The 25758-nt window shown below is 46.7% G+C and overlaps 1 protein-coding gene across 6 annotated transcripts in view; it reads right to left on the reverse strand.

The window, feature by feature from the left end:
* Positions 1-25758, reverse strand: part of ASTN2 (astrotactin 2) — an 850745-nt gene that overhangs the window by 413591 nt on the left and 411396 nt on the right. Inside the window, exon 1 of one of the 6 annotated variants that reach the window (XM_077913092.1) lies at positions 3774-3955. The exons of 4 other annotated variants lie outside the window; for them this stretch is intronic. The gene's annotated coding sequence lies outside the window, so the exon portion shown is untranslated. Of the gene's footprint in view, positions 1-2568; positions 2587-3773; positions 3956-25758 lie in introns of those variants that run through there. One more of the 6 variants, XM_077913093.1, reaches the window with a different exon arrangement.

Consider the following 25758-nt stretch of genomic DNA (forward strand, 5'->3'; position numbering starts at 1 on the left):
TTTGAGGACAGCACATTGGCCTAGACCCTAGCACATAAGCTGGGACTCAATATATTATCACAATATGGTTTTCCCCAGACTGATAGTGATTCATTATTATAAGTACATAGGGGGATCATTTCAGAGGAGAATTGATCATCTCCCTGAGATACTTCTTGCTTTAAAAAATAATAATAATAGGGATCCCTGGGTGGCGCAGCGGTTTGGCGCCTGCCTTTGGCCCGGGGCATGATCCTGGAGACCCGGGATCGAATCCCACGTCGGGCTCCCGGTGCATGGAGCCTGCTTCTCCCTCTGCCTGTGTCTCTGCCTCTCTGTCTCCCTCTGTGTGACTATCATGAATAAATAAATAAAATCTTTAAAAATAATAATAATAATAATAATAAAAAAGGAGAAAACTATTCACAGGAAGGGATTCCAATCTCTGTCTCTCATTGTTTCCCAAAGCTTTATTTCTCTTAATTCAACTCAACAAGCGTTTCCTTTCTTTACTGTGTTGCCCAGCTGTTAAGATTTGCAAGAACTAAGATAAATACAATTGAGGCCCTTCTTCTTAGGGTACCCACTGTATTAAAACAGATATGTGAAAAAAGAGCTCTAACTCCAAATGACTGTGTAGCACAGTTCAGGTAAAAAGATCAGGCTTTGCTGGCAGGCCAATCATGAGTTCAAATCCCAGTTTGCCATTAACTAGCATCAAGTCCTTGGGCCAGCGACTTAACCTCATACAGTCGTGATTTCCTTGTCTGGCATAATGAAGACAGTGGCAGTATTAACATCAATGCCCCACCGAAGGATGACAGAGGCTAGCGTATAGAAAATTCTGTAGAGTAACTTGCACATAGTAAGTGCCCAATATATATCCTGGTTTCAGTAGTATTTTTTCAACTCACCTGGCCCTCCCCAGGATTGCATGCTTTTCTTTGTTACCCCTCACTCATCTCTCATACCCAGCAAAGCTCATCATATATTTGACTCTTAGTTAACAAATAAAGTCTATTTTAGACATACAGGCAGAAATGAAACCATCCATGTCATTCTTTTCAAATTGACTAAGTTAAACAAAACTGTTTAGTGGAAGCCCACTGTATGTGTGCCCAGTGTGGAGGGCTGGAGATAGAAAAAGAAAACACCATCCCTGCTCTCCTAAAGCTTTAGATCCAAGATGCCATGAGGAAGGGAAGGAACAAGAAAAAACAGCATTGAGTCTTCCAGTGATTCAGATGAAAAATGACAGCATATAGAAGAAAACTCGGGCTACTGGTTGGGGATCTGGAAGTCCTGGTTATAGAGCATCGCTTAGCATCAAATTTGACCCCTTTGCCCTCTTAGGACTTTGATGTCCCTTTATGGGAAAATTATCATAATCTGGGATACTGAGATTCTGGCCTTTTTTTGGGGGGGGAACTTTTTATTGTAAAACATTTTTAGATTTAGAGAAGAGTTGCAAAGTCAGTACAGAAAAACTTTGTATACCCTTGACCTAGCTATCCTAATGCTAACATCTTATATAACCCTGTGTATCAGTTAGGGTTCTCTGGAAAAACAGGACCAGTAGAATTATAAATTCTACATAGAGAAATGTATTATAAAGAATTGGCTCACTTGATTAGAGAGGCTGGCAAGTCCAAAATTTGCAGAGCCAATGGCCCATTTTGAATTCCAAGGTTGGCAGGCTGTGTTAGAACCAGGAAAAGCTGATTTCTCAGCCCAAGGGCTGTCAAGCAGGAAAATTCTCCCTTAGTTGGGGAAGGGTCAGCCTTTTGTTCTATTCAGTCCTTCAACAGATTGGATGAGGCTCACCCATACGAGGGAAGGCAATCTGCTTTATTCAGTCTATCGATTTAAATGCTAATCTCATCCAAAAATACACTCAGAGAAACACCTAGAATAATGTTTAACCAAATATCTAGGCACTCCATCACCCAGTCAAGTTGAGACATATAATTAATCATCATGTGCCATAGTATATTTACCAAAACTAAGAAATTAGCACCGAAACAATCCTATTAACAAACTGAAGACATTATTTGGATGTCAATTGCCTTTTCATTAGAATAGTCTCTACGCACACCAAATGACAGTGGAGCCAGGCATCTAAGTCAGGACTCCTGGATCTGTACTACCAACACAGACCAAGATGTTCAGCAAGAACAGAAGAATAGAAGGAACACTGGCCCAGTAGTCTAAATACCTGGATTCCAATCCTAGCTTTGCTATTAAAAGACTCTAGGTCCTTGTGGAAATTGTGGCATCTTTCTGATTCTTTATTTAAAAAAAAAATCTAACTCAATAAGCCAAAAAAGTCCCTTCAATCTCTCAAAGTCTATAGAGATTTAAGGAGGAGAACATCTCTCTTTCACACACACACACACGCACACACGCACGCACACACACATGCACTCATGTACACACTCATGCACACACAGACCAAGGTGGTCCTGCGGCCCAAAGGTCCCCTCCTTATCCATTTGAGTGTGCCACTTTGGCCCTAAGCTCTCAGTGCCAGCAAGTTCACTCTAAGCCTTGACCCTTCCCCAGTCACAGCTATCCGCCCTCTCAGCTCACCTTGAACTCCCCTGAAGTCATCCCTCTGATCTCTCATGCTGGGCCTCCTGTCTGATCTGTCCCTCTTCTCTGACTCCTGGTCTTCCACCTTCCTGTTGGAGTCTGTGGCTTCCCATCCTCTCTGCCAGTTTTCATGACTTGGCCCTTTGCCTTGGACTTCTTGGGTACCAGACCTAGATGGCCCTCTGGTCATCTGGGTTCAGGCTCCCAGCCTGGTGTCGCCTCTAGCTTCAAACTGCTTATCTCATCTTCATTTTTATTTTAGGAATATGTGCCTGCAACAAACACCCTGCCTTTCTTGCACAAGCTGATTTACTGCTCAGAGGCGTGCGTGCACACACACACTCTGCCTGTCAGGGACAGCTCATGGGGGCTTCCCTGTGCCGGTCACCTTTCTATACTGAAGAAGCTAGCTTGAGACAAGTGGTGTTTCATTTAGAAATCACTTCTAGATGCCTTGAAGAGTGAAGAATATTGAAACAATGAGAGTCCAAGTTTTGTACAACACAAAGCAAAGAGGCTCAGGAAATAGCCAAGTGACCTTCACTCAGAGGCAGGAATCGTGAAAGACAGGGGGGTTGGTGCACCTGACCTGAAATTGCCAAATGGGCAGTAATAATTTACCGTCTTTATATTCGTAGCTCTCCTGTCTGCTGTACCGTTTCAAGACCCTCTCCTGGATGGGTATGCACTACAGGGATGCCAGCCCTTCTCCACAGTGGAATCAAAGCCAGAATTATAGCTAATGATGTGCTTGGGTTGCTCAACCCGCCTACATCTCCACCTACTATGGGCCAGGTCCTGCTGCCACTAGGAATGAACTGGGGAGAAAAAGTCAGTTAGCCATGATTCTAAACATCAAGGATCTTGAAGACTGGGTAGAAGGGTGAGTGGGAAAAAGCCATGGAATGAATTATGTATAAATGCTGGAGCTCAGGGGGAAGGAGGAAAGCTGAAGGAAACTGAGCTCATGACACACCTGCAAGAAGAGGGATGCAGAGGCCACAGTCCACACTTTCCAGGGCTAAGGCTGGGAGGGGAGATGGATACTCCCTCCTCATTTCTGGCCTCTTCTATGAGTCTGGGACCCTAAGTGGCCTGCTCACATAAGAGCATCTAGAGTTCAACCCACCCGGCTAAGGAAGCCAGATTCAAATCTTCTAAAATTGGATTTTGGTGGCGGTTATGCAATGCTGTAAACTTACCAAGGCTCACTGAAATGCACACTTTAGATGAGCGAGTACCGTGGCATGCAAAGTACGTCCCGGCACACACTGAAAACCAAAGGGTGGATTCCTCTTCTAGATTTCCTTGTTTGTTCTGCAGATCAAATTCATCAATACTTCCTTAATTTCTTCAAGATAAAATCCATACTTTTGGCCTGACATTTGAAACGCTACAAGCAGTAAGGCTTAGCTCTGCCCAGTGTCCTCAGTGGGACTGGCCTCCCACGTGGTTGCAGGATGCATCTCATTCTAGCATCCCACTTCCCATCCCACTTCATTCCACGTCATTCCATCCCACAACACTGTGTATGTTTTGCTGTAAGCATTCACTTTGGCAATACAGGGCTCTGTGATCGGTGAGAAAGAAACGAAAATAAGTTCTGCCCTCATGGGGTCTGTAGATTGCGCATCCATCGTGAAAACACATATGAAAACAAATAGAACCACGGCGGTGCCTACTACGTGCCAGGCACTGCGCTCTACACTTTTATGCACGAGGGCACATCTCATTTTTTTTTACAACTACCCTATAGAGGAGGTCCTATTATTATTTCCATTTTTACAAAGGAAGGAACTAAAGCTGGAAAGGGTTAAGCAAAATGTTCCAGGTCACAACACTAGTTGGTGGCAAAGCTGGAATTCAAACCCAGGCTTCCCATCTCCTGAGCTCACACACACTTTAGCTTCACACTACAGACACACAGACGGACGGTAGAAAGGTTCTCTGCGGTGACACCCCGGTTAGTGCTGGGAAAGGAGGTATAATCCGCCTATGACACTTAGAAGGGGAGACTGAGTGAAAAGTGGGAGGAAGATATGAATGTATACAGTGGGGTGTGTTCAGGGGATCTGCACACCCTGGTGAGGTGGGACTCGATGGGGGGCTGGGCAGGCTTGTTGGATGAGGCTTGACACGTGGTTGAGGAAGCGTGCCGCGACAGGCTGAGGTGCTGTATTGCTTAGCATGACTTTGCCTCCAAGAAGCAGAAAAGCATGACTGAAATTGGTTTAAACCATAAACCCCTGTATTGTTGCTTATATCACAGAGTCCAGAGATAGGGAAGATTTCAGAGTTGTTCAATTCAGCAGCTCAGCTGTGTTATCAGGCATCCTGGGTTTCCATCTCTTCACTCTGGCATGCTCGCTGTTGACTAATCTCTCAGGATGACTCGCTTCATGGTCTCAAAAAGCAAAACATTTTCAGGCTTCCTGGCCAGATACAGCAAAGTCCAAAATCAGAAAGCAACCATGGCATACGGTGTCTCCTTCTTAAAAACAAGGGTATCTTTTCCAGAAGACCCTCCCGCTTATGTCTCGCGGGCCAAAGCGGAGGTTCGCCTACCAGCCCTGACCCGTGGCCGCCAAGGAGAATTCGCCATGTTGGTTTGGTCAAATCATGACTTAGCTCCTAGAAAGGGATGGGGCTCACCTCTCCCTGAGGCATAGGTTTTGGGAGCAAAGAAAGGGGGGCTACATGGCAAGTAGGCAGCCAGCATTTCCAGCATTTCTCAGAGAAAAGCTTAACCTTTTTCCTGAAGGTGATACAGGTGGGGGTAGGGCTGGCAAGAGCAGGGTAGTCAAAGTGAAGACACAACCACACTGAGGTTCAGAAGCCGTCTTTTCTTCATGCTTCCATTGCCTTTTACCACTCAGTCTGGCATTCATGTCTCCTCCTCTTCTTCCTCCTTTCCTTCCATTTTTCCTTCTTTCTTTCCACTTTCCTTCCATTGAACACAAACTGTTGAGGTTTCTATTATACCTCGTCCAATATTATTCTTAGTGATGGAATCACAGTCGCGAGCAGCACACACACACACACACACACACACAGGCCCTTCCTGTCTTCTACGTGACCGTGGGTCGTTGTCTCCCTGCAACTGGCCCATCCACCCTCCTCCTGCACAAAGCCTTTTATGAGCATTCCAGCCCTCAGTGATCTCTCTGCTATCAAGTGTTTTCTTACCGTCCCTGAGGCTGCTTGACAATTCATGCGGAACCCTGTGTGAGAAAACAGGAAGATATCCTAGGGGAGAATCTGTGGACACTCAAAGCATCTCGGAACTAGACAGTGTCTGTTTATTTGCCCCACCCCCAACTTAAACCCCTCTCTCCTCCTTCCACTCTCTTTTAAAATTCCCTGGTAACGATTATTGGTTTTCTGTAGCCAAAGGGCAAAATTAATAAATTCCTCAGCCACACAACTTTCTTGGAATCTAATAATGATCTTCGACTGTTAGCACTGGAACGAAGGATGTAGGCAATAAAACAGAAGCAGGGAAGGAAGGAGAGGAAGGCGATGTGGGTGTGGGGCGATCAAACCTATCCACACCCAGAGTGCTGGTCAGTGAGACCAGGGAATTGAGCCTTTAAGAGAGGGAAAGGGATCTTATCCCAAGCTCTTGAGACAGGAAGGGTGTGAGGTGGGAAGAGGGTGGGGTACACGGGAGCCCTGAGTGATCCAGGACCTAAGTGGACCAGAGGATTAATGCAACGCTTTTGTCTGCAAAGTTTTTTCCCCACCCCACACCCCCCCCCCCTCCATTCCTGGAATTGGGACTTCAGCATTCAACTAGCGTCAGTGATCAGCTGCTAGGCATGCATTTTACAAAAATGAGACTGCCTTTAAATTTCAGGATGAGAAACAGTCGGACAGAGTTCTCCAACTTGTTTTGAGCTAATAACAGGATATGGGCAAAAGAGAGCAATGACGCCTCTACAGTAGGTGTAGACCAATCAATGCTATTTCTTTGAGGGAAGCTATCGGATGTGCATCTTGGAAGGCAGTTGAGGAACTCTAAAGGGTCTTTGGAATCAGACAGTTTTGAGTCTGATTCACTGGTACCATTATCTGCCAGATGTGTGGTATTGGGAAGTCACTTAACTTCTGGGGGAGTTAGTTTCTTACTGTGTGAAATGGGATCCATATTCTCTGAGCGTTCTGCCTCTATGGGCTGTTTGAGGAACAAATGGGATAATGAATGTGGAAGTCTCATAGAGACATCTGAGTTAAGTTGATGAGGTTGTTATTTCTTCTGGGAAGATACTTCTCGCTTCCCAAAGGGACCACATAGCAGATCTCACTGAGTAATTAACGTGTAAACAACTTTGATTTTCCATTTCAATGACTCCCTCTCTTCTCTGCCTCTGTAGATCTCATATCTCTAGACTCTGCTGAAAGAAGGGAGTAGGGGGAGGGCGTGCGCCTGGGTGGCTCAGTCAGTTAAGCATCTGCCTCCCACCTCTGGCTCAGGTCATGATCTGGCTCAGGTCATGATCTCAGGGTCCTGGGATCAAGCCCTGGGTCAGGCTCGCTGCTCAGCGGGGGAGCCTGCTACTCCCTCCCCTTCTCCCTCTGCTGCTCCCCCTGCTGTGTGCGCTCTCTCTCTCTCTCTTTCTTCTCTCTTGCACACATGCACACGCTCTGTCAAGTAAATTAATAAATAAATAAATATTTAAAAAAAAAAAAAGAAGGGAGTAGAGGGAGATAGGCTACATCTTGTTGTGACTCTTGAAGATATCCACATTTGGCCCACAGAAAAACAGACTCATTTGCAAAAAATAAATAAATAAATTAATTAATTAATTAATTCTGGTGCAGGCAATATTTTTACATTCCTGTCAGATGAAAGAATCATTTCCTATAAACCGTTAGAGAGGAAGTTGCTGGCCAGGTTCTCCACGACCCCAAACACTTTGGTCATATTTTCTACAAAAGGAAAACAGTCTCATGTATAACCATGACATGATCATCAAAACCAGGAATTTAACACAGAAACATCAGCACTATAGAAATCTCAAGCTCCGCTCAAATTTTGCTAAATGTCCCAAAAAAAAAATATCCTTTCAGGAAAAGAATCCAGGTCAGAATCATGTGTCGTCTTTATGTGTCACGTCTTCTAGTCTTCAATCCAGAGTGTGTCCTCATTTTTCTCTTGTCCTTTATAATCTTGAAGCGTTTGATTACAGTCCCCTTTCAGTTTGGGTTTGTCTGATGCCTTTTCCTGATCAGGTGATACATCTCTGGATAAGAATATCAAAGAAGTCACGTTCCTTTGTCAGGGCATCCTATCAGGTGGCACATGACTTTGATTTGTCTCACTTAGGGTGATATTCACTTCATACATTCCATTAAAGTATGGTCTGCCAGCGTTCTCTACTTAAGTAAGTCTTTTCCCCTCTGTAATTATTACGTCTTTTGTGGAGATGTACTTTGAAACTATGGCAATATCTCTTTCCTCATCAAACATTCAAGTATTCGTTTCTTAATGTATATTAGAATTGAATGGTGGTTTCCTATATTACCGACTATTTCCTATGTGATATGTTATCATATATATATATATATATATTAATTTTGATGCTTAAATTGTACAAGATTAGACCAGTTGAAGCCTCTTGAAGCTGGCTCTTGTATCCTTTGACATGTCCCCAACTCTCTGACTTGCCTCCTGACACAAGATGTTTTGTTTTCCTTGTCCCACCCATTTCTGCAAAGAGCCCAGATTCCTTTTAGTGGAGTTGTATTTAGAAACTAAGATCAGGGGGATCCCTGGGTGGCGCAGCGGTTTGGCGCCTGCCTTTGGCCCAGGGCGCGATCCTGGAGACCCGGGATCGAATCCCACGTCGGGCTCCCGGTGCATGGAGCCTGCTTCTCCCTCTGCCTGTGTCTCTGCCTCTCTCTCTCTCTCTGTGACTATCATAAGTAAATAAATAAAAATTAAAAAAAAAAAAAAGAAACTAAGATCAGGACCCTAGGAATGCTCGTGCTATCGTGTGTACTGTGTGTGAGAGGGGAGGGTAGTTGCTGTTGCCAGGCCCTTCACCTTCAGTAGATGGAGTTTTACGTATCGTGTGTGTATGTGTGTGTTTATGTCAAAGATAGAAAGGGGGGGATATTTTGATTTATTTTTATATTATAACAACCTTAATTAGATGATAGCACTTCTCCTATAGATTCCAATAAACTGTTAATAAATACTCTATGAAAAAGAGAGATCCAAGGTCAACTGGGTCTGCCAAACACCAATATGCTCCTGTACTTGGTGGCCATCCAAAAGGCTATGGACTATGTCGTATCTATTTATACGGCAGTCCCAGTGCTGGAATCATTGCTGCTTGTGATTAAAAACTGATAATATATTTAAAAATCGTACTTGACTTCTAACATATTTATTATCACTGTTTGCAAATACACTAGAGAAATATTGATTCCCTTCCCCGCTCCCTCCCCTCTGCCCCTCATAGACCCCTGCTTCATAGAATGCTGAGATCACTATTCTCCTGGGGAGGCTGAGACGAGAAGACAGTGAGCTCAGACGGTACCAGAGTCCATGCAGGTGTGAGGGCCTGGGGGCAAGAGTCAGGCACATCCTATTCTGGGACATGTTGGAGTCCAAGCAGGCAAGGTGAGGAGGAGGAAGGATGAAGCCTACCCTCACCCTCACGGCTTTTTAGTATCTGTAGTGAGATTCCTGAAGTTACGGAGCCTTTACTGCTTAGTGGTTAAAGACACAGACTTCGGAATTCGATTTGCATGTGATTCTTGGCTTGTCCTCCAAGAAGGATGTGTGACTTTACGAACAATAATAGTACCTATCTTATCATGCCTTTGTGAGGATTAGACATGGCAGCTGCATGAAACATACTTAGCCCATTGCCTGGCATATGGTAAATGCTCAATAATTGGCATTTCTTTTTTTGGTGATGGTTGTTATTTCAGCATCAGTTGAGAGTTTGGATAGTCTCTCAGGGAGGTCTATAAAAGGATATGCAAGACAATCAGGAATGAAGGAAACAGTGCTAAGACGGGGGGGGGGGGCCCAGGATTGCTCAGTCTCCATGCTAATACTTTGGGCTATTCAGTTCTCTGTTGGAGGGACTGTCCTGTGTATTGTAGAAAGCTTAGCCGTGTCCCTGGCCTCTACCTACTGGATGCCAGTAGCACCTGCCAGTTGTAATCACCAAAATCACTTCCAGGCATTGCCAAATGTCCCCCGGGCTGGGGGGGAGGTAGAGAGAGGAGGCAAAATTCTCCTTGGTTACAAACCACAAGGCTATTTATAGGAGGCTGTTTTTCAGTAACCTGAGAATTTTCCAGAATTGCTTCTTATTCCACGTGGCTATGGTGGGGGGCGGAGGGCCAATATGTGAGCACCTTGCCATTCTGGTAGCAAGCATTTGCCAGACCAATCAGATCACCCAATCCCCTTTACCTGTCCCACAGAAGGACATATGCACCTGCCTGGGCCAGTACAAATTCTTCCCAAAGATTCCGGGATTTTACACAACACACCAAAGAAAAGACATTCTGTTTCCTTTATGTTCTAGATGTAAGCATATGTCTCCAGAGTTCCTGGTGCCTGCATCCCATACCTTACGGAGGACATGGGTATAATGTGGTCGGCACAGAGACAGGAGCCGGGATAAGAAAGGGAGAGATGGAGGGAGAGAGAAACTGTCTCTCTGGATACTGCCAAATGTGAGCCCATCTCTGCCACAATCATCTCCACTCATGAGAATCTCTATTTCCCACTTATGGTTAAGTTGTTTAGGACTGGCTTTTACGATGACTGAAGTAGACTGATTCCTATTGCGAAGATAAAGCAGAGAGAGGATTTAATCAATAGGACAAGGTCCTTCAGTAAACCTGAGGGCATGGGATCCAGGACCCAGGCAGGAGAACCTGCCTGACGCAGGAAGGGCCGTATCCTGGGGATCACTTGGAAAGGGGTGGACACGGATGAAGCCCAGTTGCTGACTTAGTGGCAGAAGGTCAGGGACGTACTGCAGATTGGCAGTGGGGAACTGCATGTGCAAGGTTTCATCGTCATCTACGATCCCATTTTTCTCTCTTCCACTCCAGAAAGCATTTCAGAATTCAAGCGAAGACTGAGATTTCACTTACAATTTTGAACGCTCTACATTCTTTAAAAAATCCCTTGAAGAGAGAAGGTATTTTCAAGCTTGAGTAATTTGACTGTTACTAGTATAGTATTGTTTCTTGCAAATTATCTAAAATCTAGGTTGAGACCCTGCAGTTTCAAATATTATAAGCCAGAATAACTTGAGTGATTTGACTACTGTTAGTGTAACATTTCTTGCAACTCACCCAGGAATTTATTTGGACAAACCTGGGGGTTGTGCTACAGTGGGTTAGAGCTGCTGCACTGCCCGAGAGAAGAAAATGTAAGTGTTCATTAACTGTCTATAACGCACACTCGATTGTTCACTGCCTTCTAGTTTATTCTTAATGCTGTGGAGCATCTGAGAGTACTTGAGAGTTGTATGAAAATAGTCCAACCATCACTGGAGGGGGAATTACACATGGTATATGTCTGCCTCCTTATTCTAGACCCACTGCCCACATCACCAATCAATTCCAGCTTTCACTTTTATTGGGCCCACATGCAGCCTCAGAATCCTTCTCAACACCGTGCTCCAGCAAGTACAAGGCCAGCCTGAAAGAAGCAACTTATTTGCTATTGTCAACTGCTACAAAAGCTCCTGTGGTTTGTTCTTCATTTGCTGCTGGAAGAGAAATGGCCCCTGGGTTCTGGGCAGGCGAAGAAGGACCCTGGAGCAGCCTTGAGCATCCGGCGCTCTATTTCAGCATCCTTGCCCTCCCATTAAGAAGAGGTGAGATGTGATGAGAGGCACAGGCTGTAAGGCCTCGGGCTTTTATCTCTGGCGATGACATGGGCAGTGTGACATGCAGGGTAATGAATTGCCCTCTTTGCAGAAATGAATAAGTTGTGGTCGCTGATGCAATGATCAATTTGCTCCATCACGTTAAGCTGCCCATTCATCATCCACACCTGCTGTCAGGAGCCCAGGGCCGCTGATATTGGCCTCAAGCCTCTGCCTCAGCCTGCGAAGTAACAGCCTTTGGAGCCGCCTCCCCAAGGCTCAAGGCTTCTTTTGATTACAACCTCGGATGAAGGGCCCGGTTCCTGCTCTGCCACTGGTGACTCCGGAAAAAAAGACCTCTCTGCTGATCCAGGCCTTGGAGATGCAGCCGAATAAAATGTGATGGGCCCCTGGCAGGGACCCAGGTGGTCTGTCCCACTGTTCTACCGTGTGACGGTGGGCCAGCCTCATGTCATCTCTGCCCCTCAGCATCTCTACTCTAAAGGGAAGGCATGGAGTCATCTGCCTCTCACATCTCTATCTCTGGCCCAGGAGGCCCTCCACAGATATCTTCTATTGGAAGGGCAGTTTGTGGCTTTAACTCCTCCACTCACCAAGGCAAATAACACTTATTAACTGTCGGTTGTTTGGCATCAGTGCAGTGGTTCATTGACTTTTCACAGCTGAGAAGAACGTATAATTATCACATTTCACTGATGAAGGAAACGGAGGCACAGAAAGGTTAACCGAGCTGCCCAAAGCCACAGAGAGGTTGCATTAGTGTAGAGTCGGAACTGGATCCAAATCTGCTTGATGCCAAAACCCATGCCCTTTCTGCTAGGAATTGTTTTGGCTAGAGAGTAGGCCATTAAGTCATTCTAACCAAGCCAATCTCCTGCTCTTTCTGTGGGTTCCAGGTGCTGCTAGGGCCCAATATCTGCTCACAGGAAGGAAGGGAGGCCTAGAGGGGTTTGGGGCTAATGTCTATATCTCCAGTTTCCAGTTTGAATTTTTCAAGCTCTTGGTTAGGGCTCAAGTTATAGAATCCAGGTGGTTGGCCAACAGGAATGTTGAGAAGCTTCTTTGGGTCCTCCAGGGTAGTTGCTGCCTATGGGATATTTCTTTCTCTCTCTCTCTCTCTCTCTCTCTCTCTCTCTCTTTCTCTTTCCCTCAAGGAAGATGTTCAGAGTGTCCTGTTTGAGATGTCCTGAGTGCCAGGCCCTGAGCTAGGTGCTCAGCACTCTGTGGTTGATCCTCAATCATTTACACCTCGTAGCTACCTGGTTTGGTTAGTCGTTCACAGTGGGGAAACTGAAACTCAGGTATTTCTGGCAATTCTGGTGGTGTGGAGAGGGCCATGCAATGGGCTCAGAGCCAGAGGCTCTTGTGCTTATCCACATTCTTGACTTGGCCACTATGTGAGCTTGGAGGGGGTCACGTTTCCCCCCAGGTGTGTGCCTGAGGTGTGTTAGAAGTAGAATAAGCAACAGCTTTGGATCTGTATGAGCAAAGATCTGAACCCACTTCTGCTCTACGATCGAACTGGTGCCATCTTCAGCAAGCTGCTTCCCCTTTCTGAGCCCTTTCAAATGGGCCAGTGTTGCATTTCACATGGGGTAGTTATGAGGGTTACAAACTGTCTTTTTTTTTTTTTTCAATCTATTCTGTACTAGGTACTCTTGCTGTGGATATAATGGTGAGCAAGAAGTAAATCATCCCTGCTCATGCAGGATTTGCAGATTAACTGGAAACCTAAATAATTAGTCAACTAGGACACATGCTATGGTGGGAGGACAAAAGCCTCTTTTCAGAGATGTTGATCCAGACCTTCTCAATCCTAGCTGCACATTAGTATCAACTGGAAAAATTTAAAGATGGTGCTGCCTGAGTGCCACCCCAGACCACACAAATTATAATTCCTAAAGGTAGGGCCTTCACTATTTCTTTTCTGAACTTTTTATGGTAGCATGGTATCAGACATACAGAATGGTTTTAAGGGTAAGCATAACTCTTGCCATATCTATTTAGCATTGCACTGAAGGCTATAGTCAGAGAAATTAGGCAGAAAAAAAAAAGTCATCCCGATTGGAGAAGAAATAAAATTGTATTTGGAGATGTCATGTTTTTACATATAGAAAATTCTAAGGCATACATACACACACACACACACACACATACACACAGAGTTTGAATTAATAAATGAGCTCAGTACGGCTTCAGGTTACAAAGTCAATGTCCAAAACCCAACTGTATTTCTATACACTAGCAATGAAAATATCAAAAATGAAATTAAGAAAATGACTCCATTTTCCACAGCACCAGAAAGAATAAAATACTTAGAAATAAATTTCACAAAAGAGGTGTAAAGACCTATGCACCGAAAACTAAGATAGCACTGAAAGAAAATACAGAAAGTCTAAATAAATGGAAGGACATCCCATGTTCATGAATTAGGGCATCTGATACCATTAAGATGGCAACACTCGCCAGAGTGATCTGCAAAGTCCTTGAGTCCCTATTATATCCCAATTGATTTTTTTTAAGATTTTAATTATTTATTAGACACACACACACACAGAGAGAGAGAGAGAGAGAGAGAGAGAGAGAGAGAGGCAGAGGGAGAAGCAGGCTCCATGCAGAAAGCCTGACATGGGACTCGGTCCCAGGTCTCTAGGATCACGCCCTGGGCTGAAGGCAGCGCTAAACTGCTGAGCCACCGGAGCTGCCCAAGAAATGTACAAGCTCATCCCAGAATTCATAAGAAAATACAAGGAACTTAGAAGAATTGAAACAATCTAAAAAATGAACAAAGTTGAGGACTCATACATCCCAATTTCTCATGTTTTTTCCTGTTTACTCTGTCTCCCTCTCTGGATACAGAGCGTGTGCAAGTGTGAATGTGTGTGATCTATATGTTCGCATGGCACAGACACACATTATTGCTTCTTAACTATTCGAGATTAAGTTAAAGACATGATGTTCCTTTACCTTTAATACCTCAGTATGAATTTTCCAAACCCAAAGATATGTTTTTTACAACTTTTCTAGTATAATTATGTACATCAGGAGATTATCAGTGATGCAGTACTATCACCTAATGTACAGATTTCTTCAAGTGTCCCACTGACTTTAAGATTTTATTTTTAAGTCATCTCCGACACCCCACATGGGGCTCAAGCGCACAAACCCAAGATCAAGAGCCACATGCTCCACGGACTATCAGCCAGGCACCCTCCACCAATATTCTTTACAACCAAAGAAAATCTCAGCGTGGTAGGCATCCTCTCACAATGTAAACATGTATCAACTCATCACGTTGTACACTTTAAATATATCACAATTTTATTTGTCAATCATACCTCAGTAAAGCTGAAAAAAAAAAGAGAATAAAAAACCCAAGCTCAGGCACTAGACTCAGTTGTCAGCCTCTTGGGGTTCTTTTAATGTGGACAGCTCCTTGGCCAGCTGTGTCTTTGGTGACCCACATGTTCTTAAAGACATAGGTCAGCTACTTTGTAGAATTTCCCTCAATCTGGCTCTGCCTCATGTTTCTTCCGAATTACACTCAGGTTTTGCGTTCTGGGGAGAAATACCCCAGAAGTGATGCTCTGCCCATCTCAGTGGCTCATATCAGAAGGTTACTTCTGGAGAGATACTTTCAGATTATGCAAATATCCTGTCCCTCCTTTTTTTTTTTAACGATTTTATTTATTTGAGAATAAGTGAGTGAGTGGGAGGGAGAGGGAGGGAGAACTTGAGGCAGAGTCTATGCTGAGCACAGAGCCTGACGTGAGGCTCCAAACCATGACCAGGAGGTCATGACGAGCCGAAACCAAGCGTTGGATGCTTAAGTGACTCAGCCACCCAGACATGCCTCTCCTGTTCCTCTTCCAACCATCAGTGGTGGCATGCTTCCATGATTTTTAAAAATTCACCAGGTTACATGCATTATTTGGGGTTGAGAGCCACTGAATTACCCTTATCTAATAAGACCTAACCCTCTGGAAGAACATTTAAACTGAAGTCTGAAGGAGGAGTAGAAATAGCCATACTCCTTGAAACTGGTGGTGAGAGGGCAGATGTTCTGGGTTCAGAAAAGGCCTGAAGACAAGCATGCATAAAAGACACCCAGAAAAAGAGGCACCTGGGGGGCTCTGTGGCTGAGCATCTGCCTTCAGCTCAGGCCGTGATCCCAGGGCCCTGGGATCAAGTTCCGCATCAGGTTCTCTGCAGGGAACTTGCTTCCCCCTCTGCCTGTGTCTCTGTCTCTCTCTCTGTGTCTCTCATGAATAAGGAAATACAATCTTAAAAAAAAGAAAAGACACCCAGAAATGAACCAAGGCAGGTGGCCAGGCACAGAGCAGGGTAGGATGTTGGCCGTAGGTAGAGGCAGGGAACATGCAAGGAGTCTGAGCTTCTTGTGTTGGGAGAGACCCACGAAATGAGTCCAATCAGGGGAATGACATAACCAGGTGATTGTGTTGGGGGGAAAAAGATCCCTTGGCTACCATGTGGAGCCTCAGCATATGAATGTCAGCAGTGAAAGCAGGAGGTGATGTGCGGAGAGGATAGCGATGCCCAGAGAGAGGAAACAGTGACTGGACAATACACTAGGGCTCACTGAACGGCACTGTCTGAAGTTGAGCGTGACAAGGGGAGACGTCAGGTGCTGTGGACACGCATGGAGAAAGGGTTGCAGGATCAGGTAAGGCTTCCTGGAGGAGGTGGCATAGGCTGAGTTCTGTTGGATGAGTACAAGGCACCAAGATGAAGGGGCAAGTGAAGCCCACATTCTAGGCAGGAAGAACAAGAAACGTGGGGGGTACTAAAAGCGCTCAAGCAGGCTGGAGCCTGGAGGAAGGACCTTGAGGATGTAGCTGGAGAGAGAGAGAGAGGGGAGCAGGGACAGACCCCCACGGTTGTGGGTCACACTGAGAGGTCTGGGCTCTGTCTCCTGGACCGCAGGCAAGGGGAGGGATGGGAAGGTCTAAAGCAGGTTTGACACCTCAGGAATCCACTCCAGCTGCATGCAGAGGATGACTCGGAGGCCAGGGTCAGGGAGGTGGGAAGACAATCCAAGAGAGCTGTGGGCCACGGTCGTGGAGGAAATCCTTGCATGCTGCCCCCACGGACTGGTGCTCAACACGTGGGAGCTACGGTGTGAGCTCCAAGCTCTGGGGGGAGGGGGGAGGCCAGGCCCATTAGCGTCTTTGCAGGCTCCAATTGGGATCTTCTCTGCCTGCTCTTGGGAGCACAGGTTAAAAAGAAGAAGACATTAATTTTCTCTCCTTTCCCCTCTATTCCCTTTCACTATTTTTTATATTCCCCAAATGAATGAGACCATATAATGAGTGGGAAATATCAGAGAGGGAGACAGAACCTGAGAGACTCCTAACTCTGGGAAACGAACTAGGGGTGGTGGAAGGGGAGGTGGGCGGGGGCGGGGTGACTGGGTAACGGGCACTGAGGGGGGTGCTCGATGGGATGAGCACTGGGTGTTATGCTATATGTTGGCAAATTGAACTTCAATAAAAATTTTTTTTTTAATAAAATAAAAAGAAGAAGACAGCCTCCACGCAGAGGAGAGGATGGAGAACAACCTGTTGGCTGGGGATGGGGAGAGGAGAGAAAGAGCAAGGGGCTCGCTCGGTGCCCAATGAAGACAAATGGCCAGTGAGTTCCAGAGAACACGTCCTTTCTCCGAGCGCTTGGCTCTCCATCAGGCTGCGCAGGCCGGCGGGAGCAGCGCTTTTGTGCGCGTGCAAGCTGTGATCCCGTTGCCAAGGTGACGGGGCCAGAAGTCGCATCTGCTGCTGCTGCTGTACCGAGCCCTGCGATTTATGCCGGCCCGGCTGGGGCTCTAAACTTTTTTTTAATGTTCAAAATCCATCACGGCGAGGGAGGGAGGGGTGGGCCCGGTTCCCTTTCGGAGGCGCAGGCTGCTGTGGTGCCCCCTGGGAGGGCGACCTGCCACCGTGTCCCCTGGGAGGGTGACCTGCTGCTGTGCCCCCCCCCCCAGGGTGACCTGCCACTGTGCCCCGAGGAGGGTGGCCTGCCCCCGTGGCCCCCCACCCCCGGAGGGAGACCTACTGCTGCCGTGTCCCCTGGGAGGTGACCTGCTGCCGTGCTCCCCCCCCAAGGATCACCTGCTGCCGTGTCCTCCCCCCAAGAGGGCGACCTGCCACCGTGCCCCTCCTCACCCCAGTGCCAGGCCGGACAGGGACCAAGCAGCCCAGCCGGCCTCCCTGCCCCGGGCTCAGGACACTGCCCTGCCTCCTGGCTCCCTGGGACTAAGTCCACGCGGGCTGGCCCGTCCTTGTATTTGCTTCACCCCGTAGCTTCATCATCTGCACTGTGCCCTCGCCCCTTGAGGCTGGGTGCTCTGGGAGGCTGTGCTGTAATGGAAGGTCCATGAATTTGAAATCCTACCTCCTGAGCCTCATTTCTCATCTGTTCAATGGGGATAATACGACTTCGTCTAAGTAGGGCTTCCCAACCTTGACACGATAGAAATTTGGGTTTGGGTGATTCTTTATTGACTTTGGGAGCTGGGGAATTCCTTTCTGGAGGGGGTGGACTGTGCACTGTAGAACGTTTGACAACAACCTTACCTCTACCCTCTAGATACCAGCAGCACGTGCCCACTGTGGCCACCAAAAAATATTCCCAGAGATTGCCACCCCCGCCCCCCAGGAACTGAATCATTCCTCTAAAGCCCATCTTGTGGATGAGGGAAGCGAGGCTTTCTCTTTTGACCTATAGTCTCTTGGCTATTATGGGCAACCAAGTTCCTTCCCCCAAGACCAGGCCCTTCTGGGATATGTAGATTCCCTTCCCATTTCCTGAACCTGTATTCACACCACTGGGCTGGACACCCTCACAGCTGACTCAGCCATCCTACAACACCTGTGCGAGCCCAGGGTGCAAATGTCACACACCCTCTCAAGCTGTTCCGTTTCAGTGTGGCTAACCCAGTCTCACTGTACACAGGAGGATGTCACCAGGGCTAAAAGAGGCCCTGGAGGGGAGGAGGGTGGGAAGGATGCACTACAGAGCCATACTCTGCTCCAGGGACTCTCTACCTAAGATGCCTCTGAGGTGTCTGGCGTGGCTTCCTAGGACTGGCCGGGATGGCCATGCATGCTTCTGCCTTCCCCCTAAAACCATTCTCTCCCATTTCCTCATTTTTTTCCTTTTTTTTTTTAAATGTAGAAACATTTAGCTATCTTCATCTTTTTTAAGTGTGCAGTTCAGTGACATTGTGTACACTCACATTATGCTACCATCACCACTATCCACCTCCAGAACTGTTTCATCCTGTAAAGCTGAAACTCTAAACCTATTAAACAATAACCCCTTCCCCTCTCCCCTCAGCCCTTGGCAATCACCATTCTACTTTCCATCTCTGTGATTTCTGAGTGCTCTAAATACCTCATGCAAGTGGAACTGCATAGCGTTTGTGCTTTTGTGACAGGTTATTTCCCTTAATATAACCTCCGGGTTCATCCGCGTGGTAGCACGTCAAAATCCTCTTCCTTTTTAAGGCTGGATAGTATCCCATTGTACGTATGTACCACATTTTGCTTATCTATTCAACTGTTGACAGACCCCTACAACGTTGTTTCCACATCTTAGCTGTTGTGCACAATGACAAGAATCTCTTAGTCCTCTTTGGTTCTATTCCAATGACTCAATCATCACGTACGTACTGAGTACTTACTGAATGCAAAGTCCAAAGAAGGGAAAATGGAGTTTGCAAAGAATGTGAATCATAATTCCTTTTGAATGGCAAGATTGTCTTTAAAAGCCTAATGAAGGCTCCCTATGATGGCTGATATTTTTTGTGCCAAACTCATCACACAAAAACTCATTTGATTTTCAAAGTGATCTGATGGTGTATGGGCAACCGTCTTTGTTTGTAAATGTGGAAACAGGCAGAGCAAGGTCCCCATACCCGGATAGGGGTGGCCCTGTTGGGTTTTGAAGGAGAGCATCCAGCACCACAGCCGGTGCCATGGGTGTCTGGGCTATTCTGAGCTAAAGGTCCCACAAGGCTAGGTGGTTATGAAGGTTTTCTTCTTTTTCACTACTTTCTCTCCTTTCTAACTCCCTTTTCCTTCCCTCCCGGTTCTAGGTGATCCTATAGCTCTACTCAACCAGGATTTGATCCTCCTGTGGAGCATCCAAACATGCCTACTCTATGAGGAATGGAAACATAGGCATGTTTCTAAGCCTGCACCTTCCATGAGGGCCATGTGCCTTCTCCAGGGTCAAGGAGACAGAATGTGGATCTCGGCAGCAGCTGGCCTGACTCATTAGCTCATCAGAGAGAGTCCGGCTCTCTTCCACTCTGGCCTTCCCAAGAAATGTGTGTCGTCCTCCCTTTCTCTACTGTTTGGTGTCACCTGTGTGGCCTATGAACCTCAGTGGACTACTGCGGAACTACCTGAAGTGGGTCTCCAGGAATGTTGGTCCTGAGCCTAACCTCATTAGATACCCTTGGGGAGACCGTGTGCAGATCCCACGTCCTAAAGACTCGAGATGCTCATTCCATCCTTAGGAATGCTTCCACCAAGGAAATCAATGTAGCAACTGCATTTATCATAGGATTTCTTAAACCTTCAGATTAGACACCTTTCCTTTTTTAAAAATGTTGTTATAGGGATCCCTGGGTGGCACAGCGGTTTGGTGCCTGCCTTTGGCCCAGGGCGCGATCCTGGAGACCCGGGATGGAATCCCACATCGGGCTCCCAGTGCATGAAGCCTGCTTCTCCCTCTGCCTGTGTCTCTGCCTCTCTCTCTCTCTCTCTGTGACTATCATAAATAAATTTTAAAAATTAAAAAAAATGTTACATTTCCTAACCACAAAGCACTGGTTTTGTTTGGAACCCCTCTAAGGCAAGATGGATTTTTACAATACAGCATAATAAACAATGTGAGAAGGGGGTCATGCCTCCAGTAGATGGAAGGAGGACATGTTCTGGAAAGGCTGCTCAGAGGCAGTGCCACTTCTGCAAGGCTGTGGTGGATGGGGAGGTGTGTGCCAGGGACACGGCAGCCTGTGTGAGTAGGAGGACATTTTAGGCAGAAGAATGACACGCGTGAAGACAATGAGATAGGAAAGCATCTGGCATTTTGAGGGAATGGTAAATAGGGACAGGGTGGGAAATGAGATCACAGAGGGGACAGTCCCCAGATCCTGAAGTGTTACTGTGTGCCTGGTGAAATGGCTTGGATGTTGATTCTGAGGCTGGTTGAGGGAGCCAGAGGGGCTCCAAATGGTTCCAGCAGGAGGTAGGCATGGCCCAATGTGGGTAGTGTTTGGATTGGGCATGTGTATGGGGGTGGGGGGGGGCAGGTACTGAAAGCAGGGAGACTCTTTGGGAGAGTCTGAGCCTGGGAGTGTCAGGGAAGATAGAGAGACATGGACATTTTGAGGATATTTTGAAGGTAGAATGGAAAGGTTGTGCTTTGATGCTGGGTCTCTTCCATTTATTCCCCTGTGTCAACCCTCAGCCCATCTTTTCCTTCCTTTGTGCCTCAGGAGGCTGACTCTGGTGGACAGGCTCAATGGACTCTCTTGTCTGGGCTCCCATTGGGTCTGCCAATGGCAGGGACAGGGGGTACCAGCAGAAGGTCTGATGGGAACCGGTGGAGTGAGGTTGGGTCACTTATTCCCCCGGATTTTGTCCTGCCTGTGTCTCTAGACTGAAGGCCATAGCTCCTGTCAGGCAGTATTCTGCGTGCAATTCTCTCTCCAGGTTCTGGTACCCTCACCCCTCACCTTAACCCACTGACACCAGCTGGTCTACTGCATATCCCTTGTTGCTTTTCTAGACCTTCCCCAACTTTGTGAACAGCCTCTTTTCAGACCCTTCCCAGCTTGAGCAACCCACCTACTTCTGCTGGGGCCCTCTTTGATATTGGTTTCCTTGGTGAATGCTGGGAAAAAGACTTAGGCCCAATATCCAGATTAGTTCATTATTCAGTGAAATATCCAAATCATCTTTCTGATCAGACTGCATTGGGGCATGTATGTGTGTGTGTTGGGTAAAAGGGGGGTTGGGACTTACCTAGAAGAAGATGTACTAAGGATATGGGTGGTCCTACCCAATCCCAATGAGTAGGTCTTTGAAGGCAAATGCTTGCTTAATTTAGTTTATTGTGATGATCACTTTCCATCAGTAACTACCTGAAAAATTTAAAGCCTGGCTGGTTTTGGTGAGACCAGAGCAAGGATATCGAAGGGAGCATTGTGAGACCACGACAGCCAACATAGCAGGAGGCCATGAGACACCTGTAGGCAGAGGGTGGATTTTACTGACCCAGAACCATCCATGTCATTGCATGGAGAGGGAAAAAATGACTCAGAAGGTCACTTTCGGTTGGTGAGCTTGTAATTGTTTCAACATGCCTTTGGAATTCTAAGGTGCAGTTCGAGACCCTTATAATGTGGGTGGTTTGTTTACAGCCTAAATTAGAGTGTTCCATTTTTAATACATTACAAATGACAGTGATGGTGCCAGACAGTAGCTAGGAAGCACCTATAGGGAGGCCTCAACTCTATCTCAAGCCAGAAATCTATTTCAGGAAACTTGTTGGAACCAAGATGAAATTATCCAAATACACCCCCCTGAGATAACAGATAGATGGATAAAAACAGGTAGACGGAGTAAGCTCCATTTCTAATTCATCCTCAATATCTCAATCCACTTGATTATCTGTCTCCTGCACCTCAGCAACCAAAAATCTCTCTTCGATTTTACCAGGGAACACAGCCATTGAGTCGTCAGACACAAAAAGGAAAGGACCTCTGAATACCACCAAGATCAGAGCTGGCAAACGCCTGATCCTTCTGTCACAACTCCCATCCGACACTGAAGGCCGGCATTATGGGTTGATCATGAGGCTTTTCCCAGCTGAGTCTGGTCCGCAGCCTTAGAAATCTTATTGTAATATCGTAGACAGCCCCAACCCATTAACTAGAGTTAGCACATGAGATGTCCGATAGCCACCATCTGTGGTTCAGTCCAGTCTCTAGGGTGATGAAGAACTAGAAGGCCAAGGAGGGTTCTGAAGACATGGGGTTGGAGTACACGTTCAGCTCATGGTTCCTGCCCCCCTTCCTTCCATGGCTGTGTCTGTACTTTGTGATCCTGCTCCATAACCAGCGATGGCTCATCTGGAAGGGAGCTCCTAACCCATGCCAGGCCAACAAGATTTCTTCTCTAGTATTTTTCAAACTTCAACTCCAGAAGGAGAAGCATTCACTATTTGGGGGAGTAAGAGCACAAAAGTCTGGGGGACTCATGGTTATCACAACCCCTGCCATGGGGTGGGAGTGGGGAGGATGTCACTGTGTACAAGGAGAGAAAGAAGTCATCGTGGGATGATGCAGAAGCAAGATGGAACCCTAATGTCATATAATTCTTCAACCCCTCTCGCCGCTGTGGCTCAGCTAATATCCCCCTCTTCCCATGGCACCCTTCCAATAAAGCTGTCGTTAAGCTCATTTGAGTTGGGCTTTTGCCTCCTGAAACCAAAAACACGCTGATAGTGAGCCAAAAGGGTTGCTACACAGTGAAGCAGAGGAAGGGGGGCATGGAGGCATCATGGGTGCAGTAGGTCCCTGAAGCCCGAAGCTCTGTGTTCAAATCCTGACCCTTCTCACCAGCTGTGCTGCTTCAGATCTTAGAATGTCACATCCTCATCTGCGAAATGGGGGGACAAAAGTAGCATTGACCTTGGGAAGATGACTCTAAGGATCACTTATGAGGTGCTGTGCAGAAGGCCTCTGGCAGGGCAGGCATGCCCAGAATGCCACTTAAAACTGTCTTTATGTAATGTCAGGACCCGGACCCAGGCATCCTGACCACCTGCCCAGCATGCTTGCCAAAAATTACACTTTCACGTCTCCCTGTCTCTCTTCTTATCTAAAGAGCTGCAGTCCCCTTTCAACATCCAAAGTCCCATTTGAAAAGTGTTTAACTTCTAATGCAGATATAACAAGTCGTTTCTCAGATTCACTGTATCTGCAAAGCCTTCTATAATTCAACATCAAATATTTATTATTACATTTATTAAAGTTTTAATAATTTAGCATCTCCTGCATGTAAGAGAGAAGCTTAGCTAACTGGTTCCCCTTTATCCAACCTGGGTCACTTCAATATTTATATTCCGAAGTCTCCATTTGAGTTTCATTTAGCAGAGGCTGTGTCGTGGGTTCTGAGCCTGAGCTCACAGTTGGCGCGCGCTCCAGCCTCCCCAGTGGCAAAGACTAACAGAAATCTGGTGCTGAATGGTGTTTGAAGAGATTTACCGAGCCTAGGCAGAAACTCATCCTAATAGACTTCACTTTTATTATGATCGCTAAACTGAAATGGGGGAAAATATATATGTCTCCAGGCTCACTTGGCTGAGTGACAGGCAGCGAGGATGTGAAGAGATGGAGGGATGGCTGAGGTCCTTTTGCGGGACTGTGGGAGGCCTTTAAAGTAATGCTTCTCAGAGGGGCCTCACCTTCCTAGAGGGAGGGAGCCATGTGGTGGTACAGGGCAAATACTAATGCTAAACTCCATGAACCCAGCCGTGAGTGCCAAACAGGCTCCTTACCGTCCTCTCATGGCCTCCCCCTTTTCCTATTTCCTATTTCATCTTTCACTAGCATGGAATGGACTTGCACACAGCCCCCCCACCCACACACACACATACATACTCAATGCACTATTCGGTCAACAAAGATGAAGACAGAAAATCCAAAGGGCCCAGAGCTCAATTAGAGATCCCCCCGCATCAACAATACTGAGCAGTCACCAGACTGTTTGAACTTGAGTTCAAGTCTTGATTTTGCCACTCACTACTCATGACACGCTGCAGCAAGACATTAAATGTTTTGTGCCTCAGTTTCTTCACCTATAAGTAATAGTGACCCCATCATTGAGCTCTTGTGAAAAGTCAGCACTAGCACAGGCTTGGACAGGGCCTGGCACAAAGTAAGTGTTCAATACATGTTACTCATTATTATCTAGGACCGTGGGGCTAAGAGTTTATACGTGATTCAAGTCTCAAAAACATCCAAAGATATATTGACAATTCTCAGTCATGTTTACGATAAGAAACAGAGACTCAGAAAGTTTAAGTCACTTGCCCAAGGGCACCTCATGAGTAGTGGGGCTGGGATTTGAACTCAGGCACTTTTCTGGAACCCACACCATTCCCTTTGCTCAGTCCTCGTCTGTTGTGTGTTTCAAGGGGGCAAGTAGGTTGCCTACCCAAGTTCTCTCGCACCTCTGAGAAAGGAACGCTATGTGAGTAACCAGTAAGGAAGGGAACGTGGGTGAAGCACGGCGGGGAATCCGTACACTGAAGGCTGAGGAAGCCCGCTCTGTCTCCACGTCCCCGCCGGGATGAACTTCAAAGTTGTCCGCCATGAGTAGACACACATCACCATCATTAATAAAAGCTGTTGAGGTTAAGAGGAAGGCAAAGACAAGGAGGGAGGCCTCGTGAGTACTGAACCATATAAGGCCTGAATCAACGGCCTCCCCTCCCCAGACTCTGCTTTCCCAGGTCTTCCCATCCAGGCACCCCAGGGTAATGCTATCACCTGCCTCAGTCCTGCCTACCCTACGTATCCTCATGCCCTGCTGCTCGTACCTCCCCTCGCCTCTGCCATCCATGCCTAGGTAGGATCAAGAGGAAGCATGAACACCTCCCTTCTCTTCACTGTGAACTATGTCTTTTATCACCTGATCCAAATGTATCCTGCGGTTACTCCTTTATTTGTTGTACAACATCTGTAAAGCTTCTGAAACACTTGACTCATTGAACACCCATCGCATGTAAGGTGCTCTACTAGTTCCTCTAAGCGCATTATATAATCTTCACAACCATCTGCGGAAAACACAACCATCCCTGTCTTCTAGGTTCCAAAAGGGAAAGATGGGAGAAGGCAGGTTACTTGACCCAAAGAGCTCAGGTCACAAATCGTGCACCAAGATTCATATCCGGGTCCGTAGGATGCCAATCCTACGCTCTTTCCAACTGCTTCTTCCCTTTCTGATTTATTTTTTAGAACTAGCACAGCGTCCATCCCACAGGGAAGCATCTAGAGCGCTTCTGTTGAGGCTGCCACCTTAAGATGCTCGGCCCACATCTCCAGAACACACTGCATCTGACTGGAGGTAGCGTCTGGGCAAAAGCCAGATTCCAGGATCCAGAGCATTCACATAGGAGCACCTGCTGGGGGCGCTCTCCGCGAGTGCCCTCAGGGGTTCCACTAGGCCAGGTGGCCCACAGCTGAGGAAGGAAAGAGGAAGACAGCGCCCTTGTTCTGATT

Source organism: Canis aureus, chromosome 10 (assembly GCF_053574225.1).
Source record: "Canis aureus isolate CA01 chromosome 10, VMU_Caureus_v.1.0, whole genome shotgun sequence".
In the NCBI taxonomy this organism is placed as follows: domain Eukaryota; kingdom Metazoa; phylum Chordata; class Mammalia; order Carnivora; family Canidae; genus Canis; species Canis aureus.